General features: G+C 45.1%; 1 long non-coding RNA gene across 1 annotated transcript; it reads left to right on the top strand.

Annotated features, from left to right (window-relative positions):
• The first annotated feature begins 8,141 nt into the window (after window positions 1-8,141).
• On the top strand, window positions 8,142-9,264 carry LOC135374656 (uncharacterized). The gene is made up of 3 exons (XR_010417054.1): window positions 8,142-8,217; window positions 8,464-8,680; window positions 8,981-9,264. It is a non-coding gene; the product is annotated as an uncharacterized LOC135374656 (long non-coding RNA).
• The last annotated feature ends 225 nt before the right edge of the window (window positions 9,265-9,489 follow it).

Below are 9,489 nucleotides of genomic sequence, written 5' to 3'. Positions count from 1 at the left end.
AGCTACGTTTTCTAGTGCCTAAAATTATGGGTTCTCTTCATGACCATTTGGGCTTTGTCGTGTTTGTATTCTATGTGCACTCTGGCTTCAGGTCTCGGACTCTCACAAATTCTTGTGTACCAATTCCCAGGATGTTGACTTGGGCCGCAGGCGACACTGACACGTCTGGTGGAGTCGTACAAGATGAACCCCTCCAAGTTTGCAAGGTCCTTCATGAGAGTGCTCTTCACGGATGAGGAGATGTTGAACGGGTCATTGCTTGGCTACAAGCCCAACCGTCAGAAGGACAGAGAAGCCAGGCCAGCCCTGGATCCCACCATAGTCAAGGCAGTTCTTGGCACGTGCCATGTGTACCAATTCTAATTCGTTGCAGTGGACGTTTGGTGTAAAGCATTGTTCATAATGACTAGACATCAGATGCCTAGGCTTAATAAATTTGCGTTGGCCCAGGGCGTTGGCACTTTTATAGTGCATCAGAACGCATATTTAGGAGGTTAGTGCATATTATGGACGATCGTGCATATTTCCGTATATATGAGTCAAATACGTGTCGGCTTCATGTTTTATGCTGCATAAATGCAAATGCATGCTTTTAAGTGCATATTAAATATTTGTCGCAAAAAATCGCAGTCTTGCCAAAAGTGAACTCTCGAGAGGAGTTGTACATATGCATGTGAGCTGCAGATTATGGCTGCCCTATTGAAAGCGAGCAGCAGAAAAATCTGATGTTTCCTGATGCCACATAAAAAAATTCTCATGATCTTTGATGCCACATCAAGAATTCTTGATGTCACACCAAGAATTCTTGGTGTCACATCAAGAGCTCCTGATGTCACATCAAAAGTTCCTGATGTGACATCAGAAAACCCTGATGTGATGTTGGGATGATCTGATGTGACATCAGAAATCCCTGATGTGATGTTGGGATGATCTGATGTGACATCAGGCAGGACTGATGTCACATCAGCTCTGTCTGATGTCACATTAGGAGTATGTGATGCGACATCAGGGACGCTGATGTCACATCAAGGTTTATGACGCGACAATTTATGCAGGGTCTTCACCCTGTTGCTATTCCGTAACGCTTGCTAAACGCTCGTTCTGCCTGCGCAATACTGTATGCACGGGCGGGACAGAGCGCGAGCATTGAAAAGTGGCCATATGCGGGGTGTGTGCTGTACGTGTCCAGAAGTGACACATCGGGCCTTCGATCATGTCTCATGGAAAAATACTGAATTTAAAGAGCAATAAAATAAAGAGTACTACTTCAGTTATAAACACATGCCAATTTTAGAGTAGCACCTGTTTGTAACTTAAGTAGCATGAAAGTAGCGCTCGTTTTTCTATTATTCCTCTCATGTTAGAGAAAACATCCAGTATAGCATGTTATTTTCCAAAAGAACAGCGGGCTTCAACAATTCTTTACGTGGGATTACAAGGTGCTACATGAAAAGCACCACTGGTGTGCAATACAAGTACGCACAGCACAATTAAGTACGCACCACAAAGATGGCTTCAGAGTTCCTTTCGACCATCGCTTTAGGAAGCACCGCCCCCCCCCCAACCCGAAAAGAAAAGAAACAGCTGTCACAATCACTATTTCAGTACAGGACTAGATAACGGAACTTTTGTAGGCATGCATTCATTTCCTTAAGTGCCATCTCGAAGTTCGAACCAATTGGCTTTGGGACTTCAACTGTAGGCTCAGCCCTTGTTCTGCATCCGTGGGCTACTATTGCATATAGTAATTATGCGCAGCATATGTGCACTGCCCCACTTCTTTTTGAACAGTTTTCAGTGCATCTGTATAGTACACTGAACGCAAATGTTGAAATTGTGGACACAAGTGCCTGACGACACTCAGCTTTCAATTTATTACACACAAGAAAACTCACAATCACAATAAAAAATCTACACAAATGCATTCACAAATTTAAAACATGTCATGAAAAAAATACAGCTGCGGCCAAGGTGCTGTTACATGTGGAGCCATCCTCAAAATAGAGAAATCAATGCGGGTCACATAATTGCTGGGCTCACTGACAGTGGCATAGCGTAGTGTCGTAGTGTGCATGAAGTGTACTGTGCCCCATAGCCCACTTGTTAATTCCCACATACACTACTTTAACTGGAGTGGGTGTGTAAACGAAGGACCGACAAAAGTGCTGTCCCATGTCATCTGTCCACGCTCCTCTCTTCTCGTCTCATCATGTATAACCAACACGCTCTGTTCTACATTTCATTACTGTTATTTTGTGCAAACATAAACGGAAGTCATTTGTGCAGTTAAACAAGCTTCCCTCTTCCACTTCAAAGCTGGCACTGCCATTCCCCGCAGGCATTTTGTGCCCCTTAATTCCGCACCCTAGCCTCACACGCTACACCACTGCTCGTTGACAGTCAGAAGGAAATGGCAACACTAGTGTTTATCAGCGTTATTTGGTTGAGGCAGACGTATTCTTCTCCATCTATACTCATGTAAACAACTTGCTCCAAGATATCATCATCCACATACAAATGCAAGTTCTGTGAAGCTGGTGGGTGTTGACACTTATACAGATGGGACTCATATGCAAGGCTTCCTTCTGCCATCAGCAACCTCTGGCACAACAGAGCAATTCGTTCCCGCTCGGCAAAGAAACTGAAGATTTCTTTGATCTCACAAAAACAACCGTCAGTCATCCTCACATATGTTGAGCAAGTCCGAGTTGTTCTCTTGTATTCAGAGCTGTGGATGATGGTGCCGTTAATGCATGCTCCGAAACTCATGGGACAGCTCAATGCGTCTCCCATTGCCCAACCCCTGAACCAAACGATGGGGCGCACTGAAACGTGTGATGTGAGCCATAACATCCATCAGACACGGTGGCAGCTCAATGCGATGCCTTACTTCACTAAACACAGTGCTCATCACACATCTCTCTGCAAGTTGCATTGGCACGCCCTTAGCCGCTGTGACAAGGTCCACCATTGTGCCATTGCCACTTTCAAAAGGAAACATAGACATACCCCACAGTGGCCCCAGCATTTGCACGCTTTTTGGTAGATGCAAAAGGAGGTGCATATTAAAGGTGCATATGCAGGTGCCATACAAATCAAGGGAGTCATTGACAAATTTTCTGAGAAGACTACTCGCTACAGCAACATCATCATCAGACACTGATACCTGCAAAAGCAGGCGCAGGCCCTCAGTGAGAAGCGATGCATGGACAAGATACACTGCTGGCAGTATACCATGAAGACAAGGAAGCATAAAATACAGTAGCCAGTTCCGATACTCTGATGCCTTCCAGAACGCCCGTTCACTTACTGGTCGAACCAACTTTACAAAGGAAATCGGTGGTGCAATAGTGGATAGCCTCTCATCTACCTTAGAAACACGGTTTCCAATATAGAATGGTGACCCAGAACGCAAAAACCACATGTCTGTGAGTGTTTTCACAACCCCAAGCAAGCAACAATGCATGTAGTCCGGTGGGACGCCCCACACAAGGTCCAACGTCTTCACCTTAACGAGCGCACTTGGTCCCTTGAAGCCATCCGTTGTTTGCTGTCTCCGTCGTGCTAGCAGCATTGCCTTTAGAACAAGGTCGTGAGTCCGCTCAACAACACACTCTCCGCGCCTTGGCAGATACCTCATCACCCCTGCAAAACAAAGGATACAGATGTTGTGCTTAGGCTGCATGCAAATGACATATCCCCACACGGGTGAGGTTTTGGTAAAGCTCATCCGACCAGTACCTATGCACGTAACAACTGCTAGTCAGAGTTATATTTCCGATCCGCACAGTAAAAGGCTTCCCTGCGCCCGATCCACAAAATCCACTCCTTCCCCCGAAAAGCATGAGCACATCGATAAATTTGGTACACTCGTTACATTAGATTACTTCTTGAATACGCAACTGGATGACGTATTACTGAAACCACATGCTGCCTCTGCTTGACAGGCAGCAACCACTATGCTAGGACAAATTTAATGTACTGTACTTCAACTCGCACTTGCGTGGAGACAATGGAAAGCGTCTGACAAGCAGAGAATCTCATGTGGATAATCTGTCTCTAATCTGCAACTGAGTCGCTGCGTATAGTTCCGCATCCGTTTACTTGGCACCTACAAATATCGTTTATGCTCAACTGGAATCCGCACATATTGTGCAGATATCAGCAGACGGTGCAGGGCTTCAGACCTTAGCTCGGCATCATCTTTGTATATTTCTCGTATCGTAAATCTTTCTATATTCCTCGTATTTTTGTTTTGTAGTGTCCAGCTGTGGGGTTTTTTTGTTTGTTTTTTGTGGCAATTGAGTTGCCGTATCAAACGATTGGAAGTTTTTCTTCTAATTCTTTAGTACATCAATAATGAGAAAAGCCTGAGCTATGGGCAATAATACAGACATGTAACACGCAAACATGTTTGTCTGTTACATCTCTGCATTATTGCCCATTGCTCAGGCCTCTTTCAATGTGGACGTTGTCTACCAGTATGTATGTATGGATGTATGTATCTGTCTTTAGTACACAATTTTGCATTTGCAGACTAGAAGCTTCCTGCCTCATGCAAATGGCTGCTTATGTGACATGTGCTCAAAAAATAGATGCAATTTTGGTTACACATGGAAAGAAAAATTACTGTTCAGGATAAATTACTTACCATCATCCAGGTCTCCACTTTTGAAGCACCATGAGCATGCGTTGTATCCGTTGAACTGCTTCATATTTAGAAGTGCTGCCCTGGCAGGGCTGTCCACGATGCAGCAAATGGCATGTGCGAAACTTTTCACCAGTTCACCACGGAATCGCCATATCAGTTCCCCAGTTCTGTTCAGTTCGTCCACAAAAGAGTTAATGTACAGTGATGTTGGCGGGTGTTCCTTGGAAAACCAAATTCCGGCCGTGAACATCGTTTTCCATCTCGTACTAGGAGGGAGTTCGTTGACCATCAGCTGGATGGGCCATATGGAAGACTTTGTGCATTCAAAAGCAGGAGAACCATCAGTGTTAAAAGTGAGCGTTATATCGCTCCAACGCATCCTGAATTTTGCACGAAGTTCTTGGTACAGTCTGCCATCTGTGATGTCTTGGTAGATGCCACCAGTATTGGCACGATCACGAAGTTCCACCAGGCGATTGTAGAGTGCCTCAGAAACTTGACAAAGTAAGTCCTGAAGTCGTTTACCTATTCTCCAAATTATAAAGAACGTTCCTGAAGAACTTAGGCTCTTGACACTGTACTCCTTCTGGCATGCGTCGCACAGAAGTCTATCGCCTTTACGAGACTTTGTCAGCTCCCCAATCTTTGAGTAGCACATGCTACAGTAGAAAATGAACTTCAACATCTGTTCTTCTTTCTTTCTCCACAACTTTCGGAAGACATATTTTGAGTTTGGCAAAATCTCTTGACCGAGCAATGCATTAAGAAGCTTTAACAGTCCATCAACCTGCGTCCATGTCAGGCCATTAGCAATGACGTATGCCAGCACAAGTAACACGGCCTGGGCTACAGTTGTACTTTGATTCGGCAATGTTGAACTCCCGAATGATTGAATGACTTCCATGATATCGACATCCGTTTCTCCTGAAGAACTGGTATCCGATGCGGAACTGTCTTCGCTCTGCATGCTACTTTCTTCAGCAGTAGAATACGGAAGGTCAAAGTCAACATCACCCTCGGAAAAGCTGTCCGGCAGTGACTGCTCGCTGTCTGTGCTGTCTTCATCTGTGCTACCGTGATTGTCATAGTGGGTCGTTGGAGCACTGTCAATGTGCTGGTCGTTCTCATTATCATCGCTGGGGGGGGGAAAGGGGGTTCATTGTGATGTTCCGCACCGCTCCCAGCCAAAACACTAGCACTGTCCGTGTGGGCACCTTCGATCACAGGGTCTGCTGCGTCTAGATTGGGCTGGACAACCTGCACAAAAATTAACTCGTAATGAATGACAAGATGCAAATATATTAATCAATCAGTAAAACTCCAGCGGCTCGTAGTATCCAAAAAGCGCACAGTAGTGTATAGCCATAGTTAAAGGGAAACACAGCAAGCAAATTAATACTTACCCTCGCATCGCGCTTCTTTCTGTTGAACACTGTCTGTCGTGGCTCTTGGGCAGCTGTTCCTGGTTCTAAGTACTCATAGTACCTGGTTCTTCGTCGTTTATTCTCAGCAGTGGACGTCGTATGTGCACCACGTTGCCCATCGGACACGGCACCTGGGGTGCCGACTTCACTGTCGTCGGAATCCATTTACATCCAGTACCTCACTGTTTGAGCAAGCATGTTTCCGCAATAGCTTACAGTGCACACTGTTAAATTCAATACTGACAGCTTTTCGAACACCATGCAATTACATTCCACTAGATCCTAGCTTTGAGTGCGCGAGAACAACGTTGCAACTGAGGAGCGTCGTCTGCTAGTACAAAAGGACGTCACGTGAATGTCTTTCAGAACTGCCGTCTCTTCGCGTAGAGCTTCTGGTTCATTTAATAGTTCTTAAAATAATGAAAAAGGTCTACTGATTTTTAGCGTTCCCTGTCATTCGTATCGCAAACATTTCTGTCATTCCGTCTACCCGTCACCTCCACCCGCGCGATAATCCGTTACTTCGCAGCCACGCCATTTTGCGGTTTGTTGTTGCTATCGAAGATTGCAGGTTATAAGGTCGCTACCCGGGATTAGAACGATGTTTCACGTATGCGTAAAGTTTGTTGCCGACGGCGAAGAAGTAGCGACAACGTCGAATTGTATAAAACACTTCAACTCGAAAGGTACAAAGGACTTTAATCGTGCAATACTCTACGAGTGCTATTGGCCCGGAGACGACGCCACAGAGGGTGGGTACTATGACGCCCGAATACTGCACATGACAGGTAAGCACAGAACTTTCCTGCGCTTGGTGTTCGTGAAACTGTGTGCCCCAAATAGGGGATCCGGAAAAAACGGTCCCGGAAAAAAGGGTCCCGGAAAGAAGGCTCCCGCTGGCACAAGGCGGAAAAAATGGTCCCGCAGGCAGGCGATATAGCTTTGCCGTCGCTTAAACACACATCTTTGGTGTGACAGTGATATATGTATTATATTTTGTGAACACGGTGTTTTATTTTCCGCTTTCTTGAATTTTGAATGAAGCTTTGAATTTTTAGGTAGATAAGTGCTTGATTTAGACATTCAATGCATTACAAATTATAAATTGCGTAGTGAATTGCGTAGTAGTAGCACATGACTACCCCGCTTGATTAAAATTGCTACCCCAAAGTTGGCAGTAACTCGATCGGTACGGGACAGATGACATTAGTGCACAAATACGCTTGGATTTATTCAAGAACAAAAACAGCGGGCAATTACATGCCACACTGCTATAGTAAGACAGGAAAAAATGGTACCGGACCCAGCCGTTATTTTCTTTCTCCCGCACATTATTCTGAATACTCTTAGTACATTTGTGCATACCGTGCATGAACAGTCTATGAACTAGTGCTGAAACAAGTTTTTTATTGTCACTCCGGTGTTCTTTTCTGTGTTTAAGAAGTAGCAAACCGGCTTCGCACCTGGCTGACCTTTCCTTGTAGTTATCATTATTAGTATTTTTTTTTTTCAGTAAACATATCCCCCACACCCCACTGGTATAACCCGCATACTTTTATTCGAGGCCTCCTCCTGACCACGCCTGGGATAGAGTAGAAAGACAGAAAGAACTCCGGCCAAAGCCGGAAAAGAGAATAACGTCAAGTGTAAGCGCTAACCGAAGGACAGAAACCTTTTCACCAATACCATGCTTAGGCTAGAGTAGGTTACACAGACAAAAAGTTCACTGACCTAGGTCTAAGAACTCTGGCCAAAGCCTGTTGTTGTGCCACGGGACGAAATCCTTAATAGAGCATGGCATACGTTTGTTTAAACTGAGTATTTTCTTTCACATATTTCTCGTCAATGGCTCAGTACCGACTTCTGTTGGTGGCGATTGTTCAAACAATTCCTTCTTGAAGCCCATCGATAACACTTCTCTTCATCAAGCCATGTGGTATAGTACCTTTCGCGGATGTGATTTCTGGGCTCTGTCGCTGGCGTTCTATGTTGTTCTTGCTCATCGGTGTTAAATTTTTGTGTGCCTTACTTCCTTTATCTTTTGTCTCAGACACGAGAGAGGAACTGCAGGGATGGATGGAGAATGGGAAGAGGAAACCTCTGTCAACATTGGGATCAAGTAGTCAAAGTAGACCGCACAAGGTGAGTCTTGCGCCAGTGAATGTGCATGATATTAAGCTTCGATTACGTAGTAAGTCAGCTAGTGCAAATATAAGCTTGGAAATGGTACAAGCGCAGCAGCTGGCATGGCGAAGGCTTCGCTAGCATGACAGTGGCTGACTCTTGGGTGCGTGTCAATTACTTGTTTTAGATTTTTTGCTTCATTTTCCGTACGGTGTCCTTTGTGCAGTATCGATTCCATGTTGATGGCGTTCCACCTATTTTCAGAAGGCTCACGCCACAACGAAAAAGAAGAGGCGCACTGTTCAAGCAGCTGAAGAGTCCGCACTGGTGCATGAAATCCAACATCAGTCGTCACAGTCGCTCGCTGCAGAGCTAAAGGCATTGCGAAAAAAGTACAACCGTGTTGTACAAGAGAGGGACACGTTGAAGGAGCGAAACTTTTACCTTCAAACTGCCCTCTGCTCACGCATTTTTGAAACAGGTTGGTGCTGTATATCATGACTTGTGGTAATGATATGCACATGATTACTGCTATCCCGGAGTGGTTTGTGTACTTACAGTGAACTCCCTTTAAGTCAAAATCGGACAAGTTGAAATGTATGCTTAAAATGCAGATCATGTAAAATGCATTCAGTAAGTCATATTACTGCTTAGCTCAAACAAACGGTTGTGGATATAGGGGGGGGGGGGTTGAGCTATTGAGGGTTTACTGTGTTTGGCCCATCTGCGTAGCGACCAGCGACAGAAAACTGTTTTACGCTTGGCATTGTTGTCTTTTCAGAGAAAGAAATGCAAAACAACCACCGTGCAAGAGCCGGCAACACAGTGCAAGAAGCCCAGCCATTAGTGCCACCACCGCCACCAGCCTTTGATGTGATGCGCGAGGCTGAGACACATATGGCTACGTCGACAGCTGCTGCACACTTAGATACTCAAAGCCTAGATTCAGTACATGATGCAGAAGGTAGGCCAACTCCCCAACTTTGTCATAAAGCTCAGAGCTGGGTGATTCCACGTGAGATCATGCAGGTTGAACCGGTCGACTTCTTCGATTTTTTTTTTTTTTTTACATATATGAAGGACCGAACTTGGGAAGCATTTTGGGGGTAAAATGAGTGGAAAATTATTTCTGGTCATCTTGTGAAAAAATATTTCCCGATCACAGCGTGTCTGTGCGGTGTGGCTTGCCGCAGCTTTGTCACCTTGTGTCTTCACAGCCATGAGTCACAAGTCATTGATATTCATTGGCAGTAGGGCATGGCGAGAGCGGTTATGATGGTGGAGGAACGA

The sequence above is a fragment of the Ornithodoros turicata genome, unplaced genomic scaffold, assembly GCF_037126465.1.
Source record: "Ornithodoros turicata isolate Travis unplaced genomic scaffold, ASM3712646v1 Chromosome93, whole genome shotgun sequence".
NCBI classification, from domain to species: Eukaryota; Metazoa; Arthropoda; class Arachnida; order Ixodida; family Argasidae; genus Ornithodoros; species Ornithodoros turicata.
Note: the sequence above shows the minus strand (reverse complement) of the source record. Positions and strands in the feature narration are given on the sequence as shown.